Raw genomic sequence first — 25,257 nt, forward strand, 5'->3', positions numbered from 1 at the left:
GGAAAAAGTGCATCCACCTTCAAACACAGACTTTGGATTTTTTTTTTTTTTGTCATTAAACAATTGGAGAAGTCAGATTGAAACAACTTCAAACTTTCCAGGTTAAAGATCTGGGCTCCTCTAGATTTCAAATTTATTAACTAATTACATGCTGTAATATAGGTGTGCCTCCTATGGAACAGCTGTACACATGTGTTCTAAAGGCTTGGGTTTTACAGGGAGTTAAGTAAATGTATACATATGATCCCATTGAAATTGCCCGGTCCATCGCTGCTGTGTGCAGAGGAAGGTCTCTGGGTGAGCTCCCAGTCATGGGACATTAAAAGCTTTCCTCCTTGCAGCTCCATGTGCTGGACAGGCCCATTCTCGCCTTCAGCTCACGTGTATGCTGGTGGGAAAAGGGCACAGACATATTCGTGAGAGGGTAGGAAGGGATAAACAAGATGTTGAGTTGCACTTTGCCAAATGAAGGGCTCAGAGCAGCCAAGGAAAATCTTTTTTCTTTTCCCCTCACTAAATTAGACCTTTATTTTTGTCTTAGACACTGTGGCTAGCAGAGCTGTAAGGACATTCACAGTTATCACAGTTGCCATCATTCTCTGAAATCTGTCCTTGATTTTATTTTCTGCTCCAGGAAATATTATAGTATTGTTATTTTATCTATCTTAAATAAACCTAAGGCCTGACTCTTCATGGTGTAAACAAGCATGACTTCAGGAAAGCAATGCTGATTCATGCCATCCGTGTGTCTGATTCTTAATATAAAAGGGAACATGTTACTAGAGAGTAAACAGAAGCAAACCTTTGTAATAGAAATTCATGTCATCAACATAGACAACCCCCTCCAGTGATCAGCAGGAAAAAAATACCCAAGGTAGATTTACAGAAGCCACCACTTTTTTTTTTTTTTTAATGATTTGGATATTGATCATTTTTAATCTTCTTCTCAGAACAACCGGGAGATCTATTATAGCTTGAGCCAGCCATGAAAAGCGGGTCCGTTCTTTAACCTGCACCAATTCACTTGGACATATTTTATATCTCCAGGGATTCAGCCACAAAGTCCATTAGAGCATCAGATGCAGTGAGGTCAAATCAATTGTCCATACTGCAGACAAGGTAACCATCATTTACTGTAATTCTCCCCCGTCATGGTAGAGGAGAGGAAAGGTTAAAAGCTGTATTACCACGAGGCTGCCTCATCTATCTTTTAGTATATTGGTAATACCTAAACATTGCTTAAAGAACTGAATGTACAATCTTAAATCTGTGTTAAACTGGATTTAAAGGTTAGATTGCCAAATCAAAAATTTGCTAATGATATTTTCCTCAAGGAAAAGCGGGAAAAATACCTTTTTTTTTTTCCTTTTTTTTTTTTTTTTTATAAGAAAAAGCAAAAAGCTTTAAATATATTGTCACATCTGACATGACCCATCCAAAGCAATACTGAACATTCATCTCAGAATGACCTGAATGACTGATATTTATCCTTCCCTATACATAGATATATTTACCTATGAAGTAATTTGCTGTCATCTCTTTAAGCTGGAGATGCTACGACAGTCCAAAAACAAAAGAGGAAGTAAATTCAGGATGTATATTTTGCACTGTAAATCAAGTCCTTATGTGTTTGCACTCTAGGATGGGCAATAATAATTGACTGAAGCAATCACTGCTGTGGGAAAACAAACGTCCTGGCAGTGTCGCATCTGAAGGTCAAGCCTGATGACATAGTAAGCACCTGAACTCTCACTGACTCCTGGGGAGGTGGCGGTCGCTGAGCACCTCCCGGAGCTCGCCTGGCGGGGACAGATTTACACAGTCATTGGGGCTGGGGGTGAGGATGCTTTTTCTCCCCCACCTCCCTCTGTTGGGTCTGCAAAGTCATTTATTTCCATTATACTGCCATACTCTCTGGCTCCTCTGCTCTGTGTTAGCTGCATGAAACCAGAGAGAAAACACAGTTCTGCGCTGCCAGAGATTGTATGTTCCTCCTCCTTTGAATAATTGTGCTGTCCCTGATTCACTTCACATGAACTGATGTGTTGCTTGCATGCAGGGGAACCATGCCCACCCCTGCCATGCATGAGAGAGCTGTAGCACTGTGACCCAGTCCTTGTAGGACTCTGCTGAAGTGGGAAGCAATAAATCCAGCCTTTTCTAGGTTAATCTTTTCTCTTTCCCTGGATTTCTTTAATCCTGGCCTATTTTCATTGAGAAAGTGATTGAATGAAGAGCTACTTAGATTTTACATATTATAGAAATATTTTCACATCTGTAGAAATTAGTCATTTTTTTTCCTTCTGTCTCAGAAGCTAAGTTGCAAAGCAAACATACACGTGCATTTAAAATAGAGCTAAAGAAATAAGGAACAAAAAATAGTTGCTGTTACTAGTTGCATATCAAATATATTTCTATGGCTGACATACCTTCATGGTACTCGTCTTGGGAGACAATGGGATTAATATAGTGGGAGTGTAAGAGCTGATGGTTTGGTTACGGATTAATAAATATCTTTATAATGAAGCTTATTTTTAAATGTTAGGATTTAGTACACAGCACAGTAAATTTTAATTTCAGGTAATGTGGGTATTCAGTAACCATAAAAAGAATCTGCTATAAGTTTTGTATGTGCTGAAGGAGAGATAAATGTGCTTTAGATTAGGTGTTACATACCATTTACTTAGCTGCTTTTTCTCTTCTGTTCCCTCTTTTTATCACTTACCTTAACACTGACTCTCTATGGTTCCTTTTTCTCAGTCTATTCTACCCATCCTTTCCGAATTTGTCTCAATGTATGTCTACTCACAGGTCTTTCACTAATCCTCAGAGCAGTGCATTGTGCCATAAAATAATAGTGTTACATCTATAAATCTATAGTGGGTAACTCCTTACAAAGGTAAGTACCAGAACAGCTAATGTTATTCACTTATACTTTAATAAACAAATTATGAAATAAATACATAAGGAGAAAGTAAGGCTAAGAAAGAAATAAATTCATCCTAGAGTCTGGAAAGAAATAAAAGGTTAAAAATATCCTTTCCCTCATAATAGCACAAAATTAGGACTGCATGCAGTTTGCATGGTCTGTTGCTTTCCTTGTTCTGGAGTACCTCTCAGATAGCTCGCAGTTTAGCAGTACCCTCACTGCTGGTACGTATTCTGCAATGCTAATTCAGAGAATGGTCCACTGGGTTATTTAGCTAAAACTGGAGTCTCAAAAGAGATCAGACAAACTTTGCTGTTCTTTGGCTTCAACGAATATCACAGCTCTGGCTGAAAGACCACTGAGCTTAATAGAAAGGCTTTGGATCTGGAAAAACGCTTACTGAAATCAATGAGAGAAAGAGCTTTAACTCCAATGGTTAACACTTCATTCTGGACCTTTTCTCAATAGATCCAGACATTGGCTCTGCAACGCCTAGTCATTTTATAAGATCAATACGACAAACCTGACTTGTCCAATGGGTGTGTGTTTACTATGTGCTGTGTTAGCATTACAAGTCAGACCAGACTTTTGAAAAATGAGTATTTGATTTTACAATAATTCCAGCCTGTGCAGCAAACAAATTTTTTAAGGAAATCTGTTTAACCAGGAAAATCACTAAGGAATTCCTTAAGAGTTATATATAGCTCTTAGTTGACAGACTTCCTTAAAGAACTCCTTTTTCTATGTCTACAGTAATTAAAATAAAAGTTGTCCTTCGAGTATTTGCTGTTGGCAAGATGTATTTAGTTTAATTTCCTCCAAATGCTAAAGAGCTTGCTACAGTTACGGAGTAGTTCAGTCTTGTGAACATGAGAGAGATTCGGATTCTCAGAATTTGTCATGAAGTAATACATTCAAGCAGACATTTTTGATTCTACTGGTCACTCTGAGAGAGTGCAGTAATTGCCTGCTCATTGCATCAGTAGTCACTGTCCTGGAAGCCGAGTTAATGGCACGACAGCTGTAGCATTATAGACAACATCAGTGCAGGGTTTGGGGGACAAAATTCCTCTCCAAGTAACCAAAAAAGGCAGGCCTGATTACGGAAGATGGTGACATTAGACAGAACTGTTCTGAAAACATGCACAGAAACAAGCAGAAGTGCATTTGTGAGCAAGCCTTACCCTGGGTGCGGCTTGGGTTATGTCGCTGCTTGACTGTTTCATGTTAAAGATGAAACACAAGAGTTCCAGTAGGAGGTTACCAAGGTCATCTCTTCTTTTGAGAAGTAACTTACTCTGTTAAAAGTTGAAATGTTGATTAATGAAAGACATCTTACATCTATATACAAATGCTTCCTACAGTGCTATATAGGCCACCAGAGAAGACTTTAATTACAACTTTAATTCCTGCTGAATTCCTGATGTTCAAAACATAAAAAAAAGGTGCCAGTATTTGTGACCAAATGAAAAACAAGTAGCTTAGAAAGACACACACAGCCACAAACCAAACCTAAGTGCTTAATTAAACATTTTGGTATTTGCTTTGGGATTGGATTTTGGGCAGACTTTCTTGTAACAGTTCTTCAAGGGCTGAAGGAAAAGCATGGCAACCGGAGAGTTCTTGCTTTACACTGATCCATCTACTTTGCTTACGAGTTTGTTAACTAACTGTCATAGATGATGATTAAAAGAGCAATGTATATTTCTCCAAACCAGCAAAATGGTGAGAGAATAGATCAAAATTAAACATCATGGTCAACCATAGAATCAACTGGAAAGGTCCCAGATGACTGAAGACTTGTTAATGTGCCACCCATCTATAAGAAGGGTGATAAGGAGGACCCAGGAAACTACTGGCCTGTCAGCCTGACCTCGGTGCCAGGGAAGGTGATGGAACAGGTCATCTTGAGTGCAATCACACAGCATGTGTGGGACAGCCAGGGGATCAGGCCCAGCCAGCATGGGTTCATGAAAGGCAAATCCTGCTTGACCAACCTCATCTCCTTCTTTGACCAGGTGACCTAACTGGTGGATGAGGGAAAGGCTGTTGACATAGTCTACCTAGACTTCAGCAAGGCTTTTGACACAGTCTCCCACAGTATTTTGGAGAAGCTGGCAGCCCATGGCTTGGACAGGTACACTTTTTGCTGGGTTAAAAACCAGATGGATGGCTGGTCCTGAAGAGTGGTGCTGAATGGAGTGAAATCTAGCTGGTGGCCAGTCACCAGTGGCGTTCCCCAGGGGTTGGTGTTGGGGCCCATCCTCTTTAATATCTTTACTGATGATTTGGGTGAGGAATCTGAGTGTACCCTCAGTAAGTTTGCAGATGACACCAAGTTGGGGGGAAGTGTCAATCTGATGGAGGGCAGGAAGGCCCTGCACAGGGACCCGTACAGGTTGGATTGATGGGCAGAGGCCGATGGGATGAGGTTCAACATGGCTAAGGGCTGGGTCCTGCACTTTGGCCACAACAACCCCATGCAGCACTACAGGCTTGGGGCAGAGTGGCTCAAAAGCAGAGGAGAAGGATCTGGGGGTGCTAATCAATGCTCACCTGAACATGAGCCAGCAGTGTGCCCAGGTGGCCCAGAAGGCTGATGGTATCCTGGCTTGTGTCAGGGACAGTGCAGCCATCAGGGCCAGGGAGGTGATCGTCCCCCTGTGCTCTGCTCTGGTGAGGCCGCACCTCGAGTGCTGTGTTCAGCTTTGGGCCCCTTAGTACAAGAAGGACATTGAGGCCATGGAGAATGTCCAGAGGAGGGCTATGAAGCTGGTGAAGGGCCTGGAGCACAAGTCCTGTGAGGGGCAGCTGAGGGAACTGGGGGTGTTTAGTCTGGAGAAGAGGAGGCTCAGGGGAGACCTCATTGCTCTCTACAACTCCCTGAAAGGAAGCTGTGGGGAGCTGGGGGTTGGCCTTGTCTCACAGATCACTAGTGATAGGCCTAGAGGGAATGGCCTCAAGCTGTGCCAGGGAAGGTTTAGGTTGGAAATTAGGAGACATTTATTCTCAGAAAGAGTGGTCAGGCATTGGAGGGGGTTTCACAGGGAGGTGGTGGCGTCACTGTCCCTTTGGGTATTTAAGGAAAGGTTGGATGTGGTATTTAGGTACATGGTTTAGTGGGTGGTACTGGCGGCTGGGAGGTGGTTGAACCAGATGATCTTGGAGGTCTTTTCTAACCTTAATGATTCTATGATTATCTAAAAGATCTTCCACTTTACCACATGCCCAGTTTAAACAAATTTGTCAGATTAATTCAAGGATAATTTTTCCAAGATTTTGAAAGATAGAAAAGCAGTAGAAATATTTCCATAAATTAGACAAAGAAATCTATTTTATATATCTGTTGTCCTCAATGCCCTCACTTACAACTCTGAGTTCAGAGTTGATATACATGTACTTTGCTGCTGAATGGAAATCTGAAAGAGAAATTGGCTTTAAACAAAAGTGAACATAACTGATTTATTTTCATTACTGAAGTTGAGGAAAATGCAATATGTGTGAAAGGAAAAAGTTATATTATTGGAATAGGAAACAGTTATTTTTAAAAAAAGTAAAAAAAAAAAAAAGGAAAAACAAAGAAATTAGATGGTTTTTAAATACAAGTTTAAACAGGCACGATATCCCTTTCAGCACAGTGTGGGATATAACATTAATCTTAATTGTCTGTGATCTAAAAAACTGTGTATGTTTCCTCATAAGAACTTTCCTCATAAGACTTTGCTACATTACCTCATTTTTACCCACAGAAGGCAAACTGCTAGATTTTTGGAGACAGATAGCAATGATTTTATTCCTATGACAATTAGTTCATTACTAATCTTGACCATCTCTCCAACGAACTCATGAAGAACTTTAATATTAAGAAGCACCTCATAAATCATTTACAATAAACCTGAAGGAATATTGAGCATTTATAAATATGACCTCCCTTTGCAGGATTTGTCCATCGTTTTTTCTTATTTTTTTCTTTTTTTTCCTGAACCTTTCCTCTAATTATCTTTAAATCTCCATGAAAGTAGCCAAAGAAACTGGAACTGAGATTTGTAGTAATATTAGTCATTTTAGTAATGGATATTCTATAGCTTGTCCATTTTTCCACTTCCTCTAACCTGGTCCCTTCATAACTCAGACAGTTAGACAGACTCTTAATACCCTTTGGTTGGAGCCAAGGGGTCTTAACGAATGTAATTTATACAGTAGTTGTTGACTTAAATGGCAAAACCCCCAAATTTTATGCTTTTTAAAAATGTAAATCTATCTGGATCTTATTAACAAAGGTTCTTGACTACAATAGAAACTCTTCTTTAATTTTTTTTTCAAAAACTATACGTTTTATTCATGAGATTCAGCTGTTGTTTTCCAAAAAACACTGTGGAATCTGTTGGTTTTTGTCCAGTGGACTCAGCCTAGAGTAGATTCTAGATTAGTAGAATCTAACAGTAGATTTTTTTAACAGTAGTATTTTTGTATTTTTTTTTTAACAGTAGTATTTATTTTAATCCTGAGACTGAGAAACTTCTAAGCAGCTATTTAAAAAAAAAAAAATGGTTAAAAAGGGTAGCTGCATATTAGAGACAAAACTTAGCCCATGAATAAAAAGCTTTGCTACTTTACTATTCCATTCTGACCATATGGAAATTAAAACACAGCAACTTTGCCTTATCTATAGTATCTAGAAAATCTATGTGAATCAACCTCCATTTGGGAACAGCTGAGGACCTCTGATGTTTTTTTTTTTTTTAAAAAAGTGTGTTAATTTGTGGATAAAACTATTCTGATAAAGGTTGTCACACTGTTTATTAGTGGACTCATAACTTGAGGAGCTACAAGGTTGCCCCGACCTACTTTCTGCATAAATTTTGGCACTACTCATTGAAGGTCCTATATGAGAATTGACTCATACTGGTGGTGAAGTATGGTACAGGTTTATTTTATTTATTATATTTTTGTAAAATCCAACAGTATCTACTACTTTACTTTTGGATTTGGGGTATCTGAGAAGTATGGTAAAGCAATGCAGGTGGTGTTTCTTTTTGTCTCATGCTGCTCTGTTTAGCACATTTCTGCTAATGAGACATAAAATATGGAGGTGGGCTTGAGGAGCTCCTATTGATATTTCAGATCTCTCAAGACATCACCATCTACCAGATACTGTCTCCACACCTGGCACCTATTTTGGAATGATAGAGGTTTTCTTTTAAGAGGTTTTGCCATTTTAATGCAGAGAAGTCCATGGAAACTGCTTCTTAAACTTATCCATCTTAAAGGATCTAACAAGATTCAAGATTCCACTTGGTTCCTCTCCCTGTTATGTTCAACAGTTTATAACTGCATTGGAAGTGTTCATAAAGAAGACAACAGTGTAGTATAATCAGTTCAGACATAGATTACTGGCTCACATAGTGGCTAGTTTTGAAATAAAAAATGAGATATGTCTTATTTTGCAGCTACCTATTTTATAAGCAAAGCATGATTTTATTGCCCCCCCCAGAAATCCCTTGCTGATATCCATACCGTGTCCTGCACTTGGTCTTGCAGCATTTTGCTTGCCTATTACTAGTTAGTGTACATCTTCAGGTTTGGCTGAGAAATTATGAAATATTTGGATAAGCCCTGAAATGAAGATCCAGAGCACTAGGCCTGCTCTCTTTTGCCTCTTTTTTCCTCACCTGATCATATCAACTTCTGGTTTCAAAATGATATATTTTGAGGGCAGTATAACAGAGCTCTGAGGTAAAATATATTTTTATCCAAAAAAAGATACAAAATCATGAAAATTATACTGACTCTGCCTTCCTCCCTTCTTTGGTCGTTTTGTCTTAAGCATCTGCATTACTGGAGGACAATACATTAATCAGACATCTCACAAGCCAGAATCGTATGTAGCCTGATCAGTTTTGGGGTAAAATTTAGCTAGACTGCCTAAAAATGCTTATTGGTCTCTATGGATTTGTGCTGAATTTATTTAATATAAAGTGTAATATAAAAAGCCCTCTCTGCAGTTAATTAGCCTCCAGGTTATTGCAGGCCCAAAGGCATTATATTTGAGTTGTCACTGCTACTTGCAAAGATCAGCAGTATTTAATTTTTGTGTAGCACGAAGTAGATTGCATGTGCTTATCTGGCTGATGTTCATTGTTTTCAGAATCTAATTTCATTTTTAGTTTTCTTGGCCCTTCAAATTGCTGCCAAACATCATGAACTTTGCTGAAATCAGTTATGTTCCACTGAGATAGTAGCAATTGAAATGACAGCAGCAGTAAACCTGAAGGTTCTTCCAGAATGATGCTTTTGTAGCTAGCGGCAAGATTTGTTTCTGTTACATTATAAACCTAAAACAAATAGGGCTCATTCAGACTCCTTTGGGATTGGGCAGACCTAAGCTTATTAATTATTCCTGTTTCCTAAGGAGACAGCATCAGCTTTCCTTCATTTGATAATCCTGTTTTCTCAGAAAATGTTTACACATGTTCCAATACCAAGTTAGCAGTGGCAGGAACTCTTTAGTGGTTAGAGAAGTGGCAGAAGGTTAAATCATCTGACTTTGATGTTATGTTGATTGTTTACCCTTAGTGTACAGTAACATCTTAAAAAAATGAAGCAAAGTGGGTGTATTCATTACTGGACAAACACAGCTGACAAGTTAAAGAATACGCGACTCTCTTAAGCTGAGACCAAAGTGCTTCATTTATAATGGAGATTACGGTAAGAACCAAATGAAGTTGTCTAAGGGAAAATGATGTCTCCTGAGCCTTTATTCTGGTTTGGCCACAAGTTAATAACACGACCAGCACTTAACAACAAAATGCAGGACTGTATTATCTTTTAGCAAATGCCAGTCATGTGCAATCCAAACAGGTCAATTACTAGGAAATCTCCGAAGATCTCCTGAAACCTCAGAAGAGTTAGAGATGCCAAGAAAATGTCTAGATGCACAGAGACACAGGAACAGAAATAGGGCACAAACCAATTTGCAGAAATGGAACTTAACCCTTAGAGGGAAGAACCCTGGCTGCTACATATTCATTTCCATTTCATTAAATATTTATGAAGAGACATGCATGTAATGTGATTCTAAATTATGGAATAAGCAAACGGGATCTGTGCTGTTTCACTCATGTTTAATCTATTTCTTTCAACTTTTCTGTATCTTGCAGGAGTAATAGACATTTTTTTCCCCACTAGCATGCTAGATATTTGAAAATTAACATGTTCTCTTAAATGATTCTAAATCAGCACACACAAAATAGAGTGTAGAGGCCAATGATAGCCTATTCTTCAGCTCAATACGCATGTCTAAGACCTATTAATATTAATGAAACCTGCACACAAGCATGTGGGGATAATTGACCCCATTAAATTCCACTTACTCATGAACTACTTTGTAAGGTTTGTTCCTTAGTTATTGTAGGTTTTATCAAGGATGAAAGCTGGAACAGCACGTATCCCAACAGAAGAGTATTTCAAAAATAGCTTTGCGAAACTGAAAAGTAAGTACCACAAAGAAACATGTTTTCATCCAGACTACCACTGTACAATGAAAATAACTTTATCTTGCTCTAAACAGGATGGTAACATCAGATATTTTTCTCTTTCTTTGACTAGCTTTCATACTAAATGTTAGCATATTGCTAGCAAAGTAAAAAAAAATAAATCGTGAACCCAAGTTTTTATATAATGTATGATTTAGTCATGTGCCAACAGGCTCCCCTGTGAGATACCAGCTAATCATCACTGGCAGCTCCCACCCCCTAGCACATTTCTGTTTATCTTATTGTTCTGAAACTAGCCATGATGCACAAAGACATATTGTGTTTACAGACAGGATGGTGCACCTCCCTTCACCACAATAGCTTTGGCATGATGGTCAGTGCAGCCCCATTCACACTTCTGGGTAAGATCAGGTCTCACACTGCCCATGTTCCTGGGCACACAGAAGGGAGACATATTCCTACACTGTGACAGTGTTGTCTTAAGGATTTTGTTTCCATTCGGACATTTGATTTATGTGAATGTCTCAAATGCAGCATTGTGAAGAAAAAAACATGCTCAGAAAGCACTGATAGAGGAACACCATTAACTGCATCTGCTCTTACCCCTTCGGTGACAAACTCATGGGAAGTGGGGGAAGCACAAGATAGGTATCTTCCCAGTGTTCCTTAGAGAGATGGTAACATTTACTGACCTGGTGTGCTCAGCTGAGATCACCAGAAAGCTTTACTCTTCCTCACATAATCCTAGTCACAGAGTTCCCAGGACCCAGGGAAATTCACAATGCCTGGAGAGTTCACTTGTCTCAGTCCATTCCTGTGGAGCAAAACACTGGTGGGGCTCAATTCTCCACCCATATTTCCCTGCACCATACATATTGTACAGATATAATTTGGGGCTGTGACCTTCAAAGGTAGCTAAGGAAGGGAAGGATGGGAAGGTAGCCAAACATGGGAAGGATGAACAGTATTTCAAACACATACCTGGAGATCTGGCCTTTGATTTTTTTTTTTTTTTTTTTTTTATTCTGACATTCTGGGAATCTTGTCTTCACTGAGTTTTCTTCAATGTTTTTTCCCATTCTGTCTGAAAAGGGGAGTAAACCAAGGGAGTTATTCTGTTGTCTATTTAATGGCTTATCTCTAAACGTATGAAGATCACTAAGTTCACTTGAGAGAATGTGTCTAGCATCTGTCCTGATTAGTGCTAAGTGGAATTTGACACTGTAGACAACCATATAAGAATTACTGTTGTCTTCTATCAAATACACGGTACATTCTCTCTGACCAGGAATGGCTGATCTCTTTCAAGCTGATGTTTTCTTTAGAAGAAGCAGTCTGCATCATACAACTGGTTTTGCATTTACATGCAACTGTAATACAATCTCCCCAGACATACAGAGGAAGAAGAAATGCTAGTGATAGAACTAGTATTGCTGTAGCTAGTACTTAGATACTATTCAAAATAATTTTCCTGACAGTGCTGCTACTATTTTCTTGGTAACAATCTCAAACAAATCTCACGAACAAGATCAAATCTTTCCCAAAAGGAGCACTCAGACAACATAAGTTGTTGTACTCCTTATTCTTTGTGCACAATACAGAAATTAGTATTTTTACAGTCTTTCACCTGGTGCACCTTTAAAACCCCTTGTTCAGAGCTCCAGTGCACCTGAAGAAAGGCCCAAAATCACACTTACCTTCAGCTGGGCCTATGCTAGAAGCAGTGTCTCCATAAGCTTCAGACACAATGCTACTTGCACCGGACCCAGAATGAATAATCTCCAGACATGAGTTACTGGCACAATTAGAGCAAGAGCACAGCTGACTGACATACTCAACAAAAGAGCTTTGGCAAAGGTTGCAGTGGAAAAGTATATAGAGGAAATTCACTCTTGGCATTGAACGTACCCTAGTAAAAGCAGGACCTACTACTGATTAACAAGCTCAGACTCTGCAGACCAAATACCAAAGGATGAACAATGGCAATAACACTCTGTTATGTCTCTCTCCGGCATGCATGCAATTTATCATTAACTTATATTCCATAGGCAGCTCCAGCAGTACATTTTCACAGTCTAATTGATGCATGTGAGATTTGGCTTGCAGCTTTCAGAAAAAATCACAAGCACAGAGAATTCAGTTCCATCCAGCAAGGAAACCAAAGCCCAACAATATTAGTTACAACTGCAGTTGTGTCTCCAAGGGTGCACATTTAACTGGGCAGCTGGGCTTTCCTCATAAAGAAGAATATCTTGCTGATTTCTCCACAGAGCTCTACTAGATTTGGGAAACACAACTGTCTTTTACAAGAGGCAGGAGAACCCCTCTCTGAGGAATGTATTTTTTCCCATGTCAATCAATTTGATTCTTTTTTCCAACTTCGGTATGTTTGCTTCAGAAGTCAGGCTTACTAGTTCCTAGTTCCCAGGGTCACCTCTGAAGCCTTTCTCACAGACTTTCATCTTCCTTTTCCCTACCTGTGGTACTAAGGTCAGTGCAAACAATTGTTACTGGCAATTTCACATGAGTACATTCAGAAATTGAGAGTGAATGCCTCTGCTTCAAGTGTTGTACTTGTTTGACTCTTTAATCTGCTGAAGTCCTGAAGACACTTTTGGTCTGACAGGAACCCCCCTGTCCTGATTACTGATGCATTTACTTTTCTTGCAATGGTTTTATTTTCCATAGCTGCTGTTTTTACAGCTCTGTCATGTGTTGGCACCACCAGCTCACTGGTAGCCTTCTATAGGCTGAGAAAACTAAATGTAGTTTTATATTAGATTTCTATGTTTAGCAAGACACTCTTAAAAACATTGTTTTTATTTATTTATTGTGGTTTTAGTTAACTTCTTTGAGTCTATTTCTTCATTGGACACAACTTACTTTCTTACATGGCTTTTTACTTCTCATAGCCTTATTCTCTGCTGTTTTGATGGGGTAATTGCTTTTGATATTTGAAGAGGTTGTTTAATGGTACACATTTATGCTGAACCTTTATTATTGCTTTAAGCAAACTCTGTAAGGACTGTTCTAGCTGCTCCTTTATATACATGTACTTTGCCATTTTAAGTTAAGTTGGTGCAAAGCTGGATATTTCCAACTTTGTCTTTCTGTGAGGAGTTAAATTTGAGAATGGCAATATTAGTACATAATTCTTTCCCTTGTAAATAGAAAGTTGGCACTTTAGCTCTGCTGAGTGTCTGACCACTAAGTGGTATTGGCATCCAAGTATCTCAGTTAGTGTCTTACATCATCCTTCACTCTTCATGTAAGCCTCAGCCTTCTTATTTTTTATTATACTGTCATTCCAGAGCTGAATGGTGCAGCTGCCCACAGGAGTAAATGGCATGCAGCCTGGCTCTTCTGCAGCAGCCATGGAAGAACCTTCTTGGGGTTACCCACTGTGAGGTAAGATGCTGGGCACATGTGCTAGAGGAGGCATAGTCCCCAGTGGAAGGAGCTGCAGACAGATATTAGCTTGAGTTTCCAACTTCTCAAGTCCTGTGAGAAACAAAGTAATTTATTTTTTTTGGTGAAATGCAATGTGTGAGGAGACTTCTGAACTCAGTGACAGTCATCTTGGTAGGCACTGCCTTGTGTCACATGCCTGGAACCCAGGCAGGGTAGACATGCTAGGTCTCATGATGAACGGGACTTTGGATCAAGGCTCCATCCCTTACATTATTTGTAGTAAAAATAAATAAAGATGGAATTATAACAAAGAGAAGAGAGAGGGCAGTTCTGGGGAGCAAGTGAAACAAGCATTCAAAAAGCACGTATACAAGAACCACAAGAAAACAGTGGCTAACTGTGAGCTGTGGTGGGATGGCAGAGCAGGGTCTGGGAACAAGCACAGGCGTGTGTAAATGCAGGCTCCCAGCTCTTACCTGCGGACCTGAGTAGCCCAGGCAGATGAGCTGGAAGCCCTCCCAGCCCTGGCAGTGGGGTGCTGCCTGCCAGGTCTGTGTTCCTGTGAGTGCAGCTGCCTTTGTCTGAAAGGGAAAAGAAAGCACGAGATATATCACAGGTTGGGTGGGTACAGCAGGTGATGTAGCCTGTGAGTACACACCAGCCCGAGCCCCATGAGGGTTCAATTACCTGACAGAGTAGAGCAGGTAAATTGAACTGAAAACCCACAGACAGCAACAAAAGTAGGGCAACATCCGCACATGAAGCCTGAGCAGCTTAGCTTACACTAATGGAAAAAGGGATTTGAATAGCTAAAACCTACTACATCAAACTGAGATGAAAATACAACTCTAAGCATATATTTCTGGACTGCAAGAGGACTGGTAGAGAGGAGAAATGATATCCATCTTACTTCTGTCCTGGACAATTTGCTTTTATCCCTCATTTTTTAATAACACAGAGAGATGCTGTTATCAAATCACATCTTTTTGCATGTAAACTCAAGAACAACTGGAAACCTGGTTCCAGGCTTAGGAGTGAGATGTATATACGTACCTTCATGGCACATATACACAGCATACACATACTTATCCCCAGCCCCCATGTTTCTCTGCTTCCCAGTTTCTGTATTTCATTATGCACCCTCACAGAAAGTGATGGCAAACAACTACACAGAAAAAAGAAGTTATTAAAAAAAAAAATCAAACCTGGTACAAGCTGTTTCTAAGAGATAAATATAAAACTGGTATTATATTTTGAACTCTCAATTAATCAAATGCTGTACATGAAAGAGGAAAGGGCAGATTCTGCTCAGATTTGTAGCTCTGTAAAAAATCTGAAAAATTTGCTATTACTGTGTTTGTAAGTACCACAGAAGAATCTGCCATTTTCCTGTAATGGAACTGTATGGAATAATAGAACTTTGAATTTCAGGAACTTGTTTCTCGGTGAAGATTCTCATTTCACAACTAAGATTAGCTGAACTCTTCACCCACTCCCACAAGGGAGAGGGTGCCCTGCAACTAGACAGATGGCTCCTGCAGAAGGTCAGCAGAAATGTTCATGCATACTTATTTTTGCACAATATTCATTGATTCAAACTGCTCCTGAGCCTCTCTCCCCCCTTTTTAATAGGAATTTTATCATGTTTTTAAATCTTTGCCAATATCAACGTGGCCAATTTAATTTCACACAAAAAAGTGTGGGAGCAGCAGTCTCAGTTCCCCTGGATAAACACTGGACTACGTGCTGTTTGTGTTTGACTATGTCAGCCATGAGCTCTGTAAGTATGAAGTCCTGCCAGGCAAGACATAAATCTTTTGTCAATGAAAGGGGTACATTATCAGCTTCTCAGCTGTTTCTTTTCTAAACAGCTACCTGAGGTTTAACATAAACATTCAACACAGTTATTTAAAATAAAATAAAATAATAGTAAAAGAACACTTTCTCTCATGCATTGAACATTAATGGCAAATCAGAGAGAGCAGGAATCAGTCCTCACGGCAGGTCCCAGCTCAATCTAGAAATGTGGTAGTGTACATTTGGACTTCTGAAGAGGCAGAGACTTTAATAATACTTTGGCTGTAGCACACTTCATGCCTCTGGAGTCCGTCCCTTGTAGTGAAGGTGCCAGATTAAATCCTGAGAAAACTGGGTAAAACTTTGCTAGGTTAATGAAGCAATCTCCCCAGGAATATGTTCAGTCCAAGCATGGATATTGGAAGAGAGGTATGATGAATGGGGATTCTTATTCTCAGTGAAAGTATTGTTCCAGCTATCTTCACATCTAAAAGTATAAAGAAATTAAACTGCTGACCCACCAAAGACCAACAGCCTAAAGGTTCATGAATTTAGTAGCTCTCCATGAATCCAGTCAATCTCTACTCCATTTTCAACTCCTGTAAATGTTGAATTTGGAATTCTAGACTCACTCCTGAAGTAAAGTAGCAATTACAAAACCCACAGAACTGTGGGGAGTACAGAGCAAACGGGATCCACATTGAGATATGGCTTCTAGCCATCGGGTTCTCTAAACAGCTTGCTGAGAGCTTTACCAAGCCATGCTGGGTACAGAGAGTCAACTGTGCAGGCTTAAGGCACACAAAGGAAAATAGCATGCAACATGCCAAAATACAGAATTGTGCCTTAATCACAGATTTCAAATTTGGATCTAAATGTATTCAAAGCTTGGGAGCAACATCACTAAAGAAGGCTGGAGAGGGACCATGTTTTCAGGGGGTACCCTTCTTTATGTTTGCTAAGACCTGTGCTTTTTCCCTGATGCCCAAGAAGTCTGATACAAGTATGATGAAAACGATGGATTATTGTCCTGCTCTAAGGTGCTAGTATCACCCATGCCTCCTCCCAGGTAAACAACCCATCCCTAATTACTTTTTCCCAATACTCCCAGTTTTGTTACCTCCATGCACAACTTTGGTATTTGACACCACTGCAAGGGGAGCTAACCCTGGTGGTATGTGCTAGGCACTGTTGGCCATATACTAGCCCACTCCCCAAAACATCTCCAATGCTCACTCTCGGATTTCTGTGAAGTTTGATTGTTTCTTGCAGAATGTCTCCTTAAACACCTGTGTAATTCCTCTCAAAACCATCTTGAAATGCGCTGGCTTCTTACCCTGGGATCTGTCATCCTGTTCGGTTCGGGGCACCTCAGGCCTCCATCACCTGCCTGCAGCCCTGGGAGTCAGCATTGCAACCTCAGTCTGCTGGCGTGGGAGAGAAAGGTATGTGTTCTGCTGGGACTAAGCAATCGTAACTGCAATAAATAAAAAGTAAAACTTACAAAGTTTGTGTATTGAAAGTGACAGCCTTTTCTCATGCTGAGTAGTTTTTGATCACTTATGGAATGAGTTATTAAGTGGCAGAAGAGGATGTGCTATGTGGTCACAAAACCTTCAGTAAAATGAGAGCTTGAAAGGGTCATAAAGATGTTTGTGATCAGTCTATGGAACTGGAGTTAAGAAAATTACAGTTCAGGAGAAATGTCTTTGAGTGAGGAAGAACAGAAAACTAAGTAAAACCAGTGTTTGTAGGAGCTGTAGATAAGATTATATGCATTGGATTTACAGAGGTCCTCAGAGGAAAATAAAAACATCTCAGTGTAAAAACATCAGCTACAATAGCACAGTGGATAGGCTTGCAAGCATAGGTCTTTTTATATGCAATTTGGAAAAACAAGTTATGCATACATGATTTGTTGTATTTTTGTTGTAGAAGGCTTTAACCCATTTTTATGATTTTAGGATTAATAAATGTTATCCAAGTCAAGCATAAAACAAGCAGCACCTCATTCAGCACACTCACTGGAATTTCCAGTGTATTTATCATTTTCTACTGGGATCGTGGTTATAGCAATGATTAGAAAACAATATGGCAGGAAACTCTTGATGTTAAACATTCGAGTTATGTATCACAGATTGTCTCAAATTCTCTGACTTTTTAGATTTAAATCTTTTCAAAGTTCTCCTGAAGCTTTTGGCACGTTTTCTGCAAGATATGTACAAGAGAGACAGAAGAATCATGGAGGACTCTTGCTTTCTGTTATTGTTTAAATGCTGATGTTTAAGGTTTAAATTTACAGAGAACAAATCATTCTACATCAAAACTAAGGTGTTGCATGTTTATTTACAGACCAAGCTCCAGTAGTAATGTGCATTTGTCATGGAAACTGATTTGAATTTAATTCTAAACCCTGTTTTGCACCAGGAAAATGTGAGTTTCATTTTACTCGTCTCTGTTTTCAATTATAATTTGACAAAAGAAATAACTGCATTACCTATTTGATTTGCCAGAACTTTATCCCAGCACCACCTGTTGAGCCCTCGGCACTCGAATCCTGACATATAGCAGAGAACAAAATTATGCGGTTGGCATACTAACTAGTAAGGATGCCAACAAAAGCATAATATAGCCTTTGTACTCAAAGTACAACAAAATATATATTAAGCTACCAACTGCAAAGGTTTAAGAAAGCCACATTTAATTATACATGAACATATCTTTCCAACAAATAATTCAGTAGAAAAATGGTATGGAAGTTAGAAAGGACCCCTTTTGTATGATTTGCTTTGGTAAATACTGCAAGCGTAAAATAAATAAAGTTTCACAATACCATAGTAGATTTACATTAGAGATGGCAAGAAGATAGCCAGCTAGTTTATACAAATAGATGGGTTCAATGCTATCAGCTTCTCAGTTTAAACAAAATGCCCCATGTTCATTTCTAGTGGGGGAGCTGATTAGCACAGCCCTGGTCTCCCAGGAAGGTAGAAGAAGGGGCTCTCAGCACTAGCCCTGACCAACACCTCTCTTCTGCCAGCGACTGGGACCAAAGGAACAAGGATCAACCGTGCCTCTGAGACTGTCTCTTTGCCACAAAAGTCATCACAATTGCTTTCCTGGCACCAGAACTCTTCTGACCCGAGGTCTGCACAAAAGAGGGGGTAGAACTTGAAAGGAGATAGGATGGGCCGGTAGGGATGAGGCAATAAACACTGCTCCCCAGTTCTGCAGAGATCAGAGGAGCTCTGTGCAGGGGTCTCTGAAGTCTCCTCATGTCAGGGGGCTCATGGACTCAGCCCCTGTAGGAATGGGCTTTTAACCAGGATGTGAAGACGATGGGTTCAGTTTTCCAGGGCCCTGACCTTCCTGTGATCTTTCCCAGACAACAGCTGCATCTGCCCCTGGGATGGGCTTTATTTCCCCAGAGTTTGTCCAGAAATAAGAATGAGATCACTACAGACTTCATAAGGGAGTGTTTTTAAGTACTGATGACAATAACAATTTACAGATTTTTGTCACCCTCAAAAGCCTAAGAACAAATTAAATCTGGAAATTTGACTGTAGCATTGCTACTTCAAAGAGACGGTTGGCCAGAAAAATGACTTTGGATGGAAATGAGTATGTTCCAAGGTAGGAAAAATGAAGAATGAAGTCTTGCTCCTGCTCACCCAGAAATCACCACAACTCCCCTCATACAGAACCAAGGATGAGGACAGGATGAGGCAGAAAAAGCTAACTGACACACGGGAGGGAAAAGAAGTTTGGGAAGCATGAAGACAGGTTAATTGCCAATTTTCCAATATTGCAGCAATTCTCCTGATGCATCTGTGCAGGGCTGAGCACAAAGTTTTTGATGTCAGGTAAGGCTTGTGTCAATATTAGAGTATAAAGTATAAATGAAAGACCAGTAAAACTTTGCATAAGAAATCAAAATACTGTAAGTTAAATAAAATATCTAGAAAATCTTTGAGAGAATTCATTGTTGAGACAATGAAGGATAGCTTTAAAATAGCTTGGAAAGAAATAACGAGCTTTGCAAACAAGAAAAAAACAAACAACAAACAAACAAACAAAAAAGCCGTAAATCACAAAGTAACCAAAGGATTTTACTTACTAAAGCAACTTTTGCACTCTAAGCTATTTAGCTATTATCACCTAAATGGATGAAATATCTCCTGCTACCTGTTGGCTATCACCAGGCACCATGTTCTGATATACAATTATTGAACAGTATATCAAGAAAGTTTAATGAGTGAGAAAAAAACTCCAAGAGAAGGTGGAACATTTCAAATTGTATCCAGAAATCTGTAGAATAATTTTGCATGTAAATTAGTTTCTTACTAATGTATTGCAGTAACCAGCATTCAGCACAGATTGTGGTCTTTGGAGGGTTCAACCTGACTGGACACAGCCATGAGCAACCTGACGCAATGAGACCCCCTTTGAGCAGGTGTTGGCCCAGATAACCTCCAGAGGTCCCGTGCAGCCTAAATTATTCCATGATTCTAAAACTGACCTAAAGATATCAGATTTTTTCCCTTAGAGATATTATTAAGTTAAAAATAACGGAAATGCAGCTTTATTTATTAGTTACTTCAACGTTGGAATTATGTATTTACTATGAATAACTGTTTACAAATTATATCTTTGTAATCCATAAATGGTTACTACTACTGCACAATGGGTGCTAATGGTGTAATCCCAATTAGACAATAAGAAATAATTTGCTAAAACTCTAAAATGCTGCCTTGAAACTTAGACCAATATCTTAATTATTCCACGCTGAAAATGTAAAATGACAATTGTTAATGAGAAAAACTTCTCCACAAAGTTGTAATAGCAACTGTAAAACACTTGCTAAGAGATAGACCACATTTAGGAAAGCCAAATCTAGTTGATCTTACATTCTCAATTCCAAATATCCTCTGTGGTAACTACATTTCATTTAGGAAAATAAGACTACAGGAAGTACACACATGGCAGGTAGTTTGGCATCTGCCACTTCCAGATTTCTCAGACATCTAGCAGCCAAGAAAATGTTCCAGCATTTAATTAATTTCAGATAGCTGATCCCGTATAATCTTTACTCTTGATGAAGTCTTTAGATGAAATATCTGGATGGTGTTCCAGTAGGGCACGAAATAAACCTCTTATAATAGAATCCCTCATCTTCTCCTAATTTTTCCCTTGTGCAAAATAACTACAAATTCTGAAATCACGTCAGGGAGCTTTGATAATGTTTCTCATAAACTGTTAAGAAAACTCATTCCAGAAAAGCACAGCATTGTTTATTGCCTTCTTTGGTATCTCCAATAGATAGAACTCCTCCCCCCCACTGCCTTTTTTTTTTTTTTTTTTTCTTTTCTCCTCCTTTTCAAGTAGCCTTGCAAAGACACTGAAAAGACACTGAAAATATTGGGACACCTCCTTGTCTGTCAGAGATGCAAGGAAGCTGCAGTTGGATAGATCAGAGCCTGAGAGCTCTACAAGGGACTTTTTCAGGCTCAATTGTGCTGAATGTAATTAACCCATCTGGAATATTTGAGGATATCATTTCATCTTTAAATTGAAATTTTTGCACATAAAACAGTCCTGAAAATTGTGAAAATTTACAGATAGATTACAGTGAGCTCTGCAAAAGGCAGCAACTTTTCAGGCAATCTTTGAAGTCTGCTCCAAGTCAGCCAAATGCCCCAGATATGCTGAGCTCCGTAGTCTTTCAGCAGGTTATTGCTTCTAGTCCCGTGTATCATTATGTAAGGTGGGATTCACTATTGAATTTAATTCCATTTAAATCTGGACCACTTTGGAGAATTAATAATTCTGGAACTAAATATAAATGTTTCTCATATTGAGTACTCTGATAGCACGTGCACTTACTTTAGTAGAAACCTGTGATCCCGGGAATCCTTTCACTTTAAGCTTGAGTTTGCCTGTCAATGAAGGTGACTGAGGTCAGCTGGCTTAAAATGACTAATCTACAATCTACACTTCCTGAAGGGATAAGTAAATCCAAAGAGAGAGTCTCATAAATTCTTAGAGAGATCTTGGTATCATAAAAATAGATATAACAACACTCAAAATTTGTCCTCTGTCTTGACACAAAGGAATCACAATCAGTTTTGGTGAAGTTCCTCAACAGGAGATACTTCTTAATGTGCTTTTGAGCAGCCTGCACCCTCCTTTTCTCATGACAACCTTTCATTGATCCTTCTGCCAGCTTCCATTGATAGTGAGGTACCACAGCTGGGCTATAGCACATGCGAAATAATAGATGTGGGAGAGAAAAAGAGCAAGGTGTGTTTCCATGCTTCCCCGTCTACTTCACTGCATCTCCTCCTTTACATCATCACTTGTGAAGATGCTTCTGCAGAACTGCCCTGGGGGGATGCCGGGCACAGGCAAGTATTTTTATAGAAAAATCCCAACATTTGAATAGGATTCACTAAAAGCTTCTCTAGGAGCTAATGTATTTAGGAATTAATCTTGGTATACTTTTTTTTTTTTTTTTTTTTTTTTTGATCTAGCTATTAAAGAAGAGTAATCAAGAGTAATATTCGCTATTGCATTCTACAGAGTCTTTGCTTGAACTTGTCCTGTTCTGCTTCCTGCCCATCATAATCACATCGTTTCTCCTGCAACCTGAGCCCTTCTCAGTTCTGGAAACTGGTTGAGATTCACCCAATACTGCTTCCCAACAGAAAGCGATTTCCTGTCTCAAATGACTAAACTGTTGCATTTAGAAGAGAAGGAATTTAATTTCACTGTCATCCTCTGAGCTAACAAGATGATTCATTGGTTTGCATACGTACTGAAGGCTGCCAGTGAGGAGCATGCTTTGGTAAGGGGCACTAAAAAGGGTGATGATTTCATTTGGCAGCACCTAGTAGTGACTGTTTACACTGGCACTTACCCATTTAGGCAGCTATGTAGACTAGGCAACTTAAGAAACAGGCATGAAATTATTACCTCAAATTGTCTTCAAAGACTTGTCTTGATTTATGATTGTCTTAGAATACATAAACACATTTTACCACAATGACTTTACCCGTTTCAAGGAATACCCAATACACAAGGGATTTTTTCCCTTCGTATGGCTGTAAAAACAAAACCACTGTGGCTCTTGCCAAACTTGCTCAAAGTTTACATGGATTTGGTTGGACAAATGTGGTGGAAAACTATATCCAATGTTTTGAGTCCTGGCCCATTCACCTCCTTATATCTCAGTAGTGCCTCTTCCAAATTTTAATGCAGATTTCTGACTGAAGTTTGTTTTTGTTTGAATTACAACATTTAAAAATTAGACTATATGAAATAGGATGTCATTTTGGCTCTGTAAAATGCAGCTCTTCCTGATTTTTCTTTTTTTTTTTCCTAATTGGAAACAGTAGCCAGTGATTTCTGCTCTGCTTTTCTTGGATGATGCTCTTTTAGGGTTATCCATTACCTGTAGGCGCAGTTGTTCCTCACATACTATTGAAATAGATCATCCCGTGATGGAGGTGGGGGTGATGCAATGTTATACTCACGGCATCTGGTAGAATGGCAAAAAAACATGGGATGCATCCTGTCCAACTACCAACTGCGCTAAATTTCTGTGTGTCGAGTACCTGACTGAAATCACTGGGGTGCTGTGCTGGACTTTGTGGTGGATTGTGATGTGTGTTATTTTCAAGAACTATACAGTAACGGAGAAATTCATGCTTCCCCTTAAGTCTCAGAGTGATACAGGAGAAGGGAAAATAACTTTTCCCAGCAATTAAAACATACATTTAAAGATCATGTCATTGTGCGTGTTTATAAACAAGCACAATTTCAGTTGTTGTTTGTTTGTTTGTTTTTCAGTGTCTCTGGAAACAATCGCAACATAAATAATTGGAAGGAAAGATTGCAGACAGGAAGCCAGGACGTTTGCTCGGTTGTTTTTGGCACTCCTGATTCTTCAGTGTGGGCTTCCCGGCCAGGTGGTAGGTGCGGGGCGGTGTCAGCAGTGTCACCGGCTGCTCCCGGCCCCAGGACCGGAGCCGAGGCCGGGCTGCGGCAGCCGCCGGCGGAGCGGAGCCCCCGGGGCAGCAGCGGGCGCGCTCGGCCCGCCCCGAGCCCAGCAGAGGGCGCTGCAACACCACGCCTGCTGCCGCCAGCTGGGGGTCAGTATTTGTCATTATTTTTAGTCAAAGGACTATCATATTTAGTCAAATATCGCCGTTCTTGCATTTTTCACACAGTTGTGGCTGAAGATGGACTGTCCAAAAAGACTGTCAAAGAAAAAGGCTCGGCATTTCAGCAGTTTAAATCTTTTTTGTGCCTTTCCTCTCAATTTTTTTCCCCCTCCAGCTGAGAACTTTTCTCTTGCTCAACTTCAGGGCCGCACTGGGCAGAAGGCGTAAGCAGCTGTCACACAGGCTATGAGGGGCACGCATTATCCAGCTCCTTCTACATGTATTTTCTGTGTCATGCCCAAAGCTTGGAACCTAGCACAGGTATTTCTAAAACCTCTTCCTGCAATATCTCCACCCGCAGAGAGGAAAGTAAATTGCTTTTATTACCTGGTGATTCTTCCTCTGTGGATGTGTTTCATACTGTGTCATCTCCAGTGCTCCTCTGAAGTTTGTTTCATAAATACCTACGTAAAAGCAAACAACAAACAAACAGCACATGCAGAAACCCCTGGGTGCATTTATATTATTTCTCTACTCTTGGATTCCTTAATATGAAATAAACTGAATCAACCAATGTGTTTTACGTTCCTATGCTTAAAACAATAATGAAATATGACAGTTTATGGCTTTTCTCCTCTGGATGGCAGTAACTCCTGCTTAAACGTTCATGACCCATGACTGCAATATCCCACAGCAAGGGATTTCCTTTTCTTTGTCAGTGTACGATCCAAAAGAAACATTTAATTTCATCCGTTCCATTTTTTTTTTTTTTTTTAAATCTAAATTTGAAAGCTAAGTAAGCTTTCAGATCAGGAATCTGTTTAATGTAAAAAACAAATTGCATGAGCTCAATATATGAAAACAGAACAGGAATCAGAAGAAAGGAATTGATGCTGGGTATTTCTAGCTATTTGTATCTGAATACACGTTTCATAAAAATTAACAAATGTTCCTGAGAAAATCAAATTCCTTGGTATTAGACACTAAAACAATACAAAAGATACAAAAACGTACTGGTCTGAGAGAGTGCTAGAACACCTGCCACTTTAAAATGTTCTCATTGTAACAGGGCACATCTGGATTTCTGGACTGCTCATTGCAACGTGAAATTTTGAAACAGAAAATACATACAGTAAAGGTAATTTCCAAACGCCCACTGAGCAGACATGTAAGTTAGTTTAAACAAGAGAGACAAGAGGGAATTTAAGCCATCCTCCCTCCACAGCTGACCAAATAACACTTTTTCAGTACCAAAGTGACGTTTACGTGTAGGACTGGAGTCCAGGACTAGCTGCATTGCCTCGTAGGGCTGGTGAAAGTGATGCAGTTCAGAGCAACAATTCCCAAAGATGAGATCCTGTATTTATATGACTGAGCCCACACTCCAGGCAGGACCCAAGTCCCTTCACATCCTCCCACTGACACTGGGTGGCTGAGGTCTGTCCTTCAGACAGCCAGATTG

General features: G+C 39.7%; 1 long non-coding RNA gene across 4 annotated transcripts in view; it reads left to right on the forward strand.

Moving 5' to 3' along the window:
- The window catches only part of LOC140003133 (uncharacterized), a 139,373-nt gene extending 115,114 nt beyond the window's left edge, over nucleotides 1–24,259 (forward strand). For 2 of the 4 annotated variants that reach the window (XR_011811147.1, XR_011811145.1), the window contains 6 exons: nucleotides 13,737–13,833; nucleotides 16,906–17,078; nucleotides 17,986–18,066; nucleotides 21,857–22,037; nucleotides 22,164–22,477; nucleotides 23,482–24,259. This is a non-coding gene — a long non-coding RNA (uncharacterized lncRNA). Of the gene's footprint in view, nucleotides 1–13,736; nucleotides 13,834–16,905; nucleotides 17,079–17,985; nucleotides 18,067–18,581; nucleotides 18,807–21,856; nucleotides 22,038–22,163; nucleotides 22,478–23,481 lie in introns of those variants that run through there. The other 2 variants (XR_011811146.1, XR_011811148.1) reach the window with 2 other exon arrangements.
- Nucleotides 24,260–25,257: the final 998 nt, after the last annotated feature.

Source organism: Anas platyrhynchos, chromosome 8 (genome assembly GCF_047663525.1).
Source record: "Anas platyrhynchos isolate ZD024472 breed Pekin duck chromosome 8, IASCAAS_PekinDuck_T2T, whole genome shotgun sequence".
NCBI classification, from domain to species: Eukaryota; Metazoa; Chordata; class Aves; order Anseriformes; family Anatidae; genus Anas; species Anas platyrhynchos.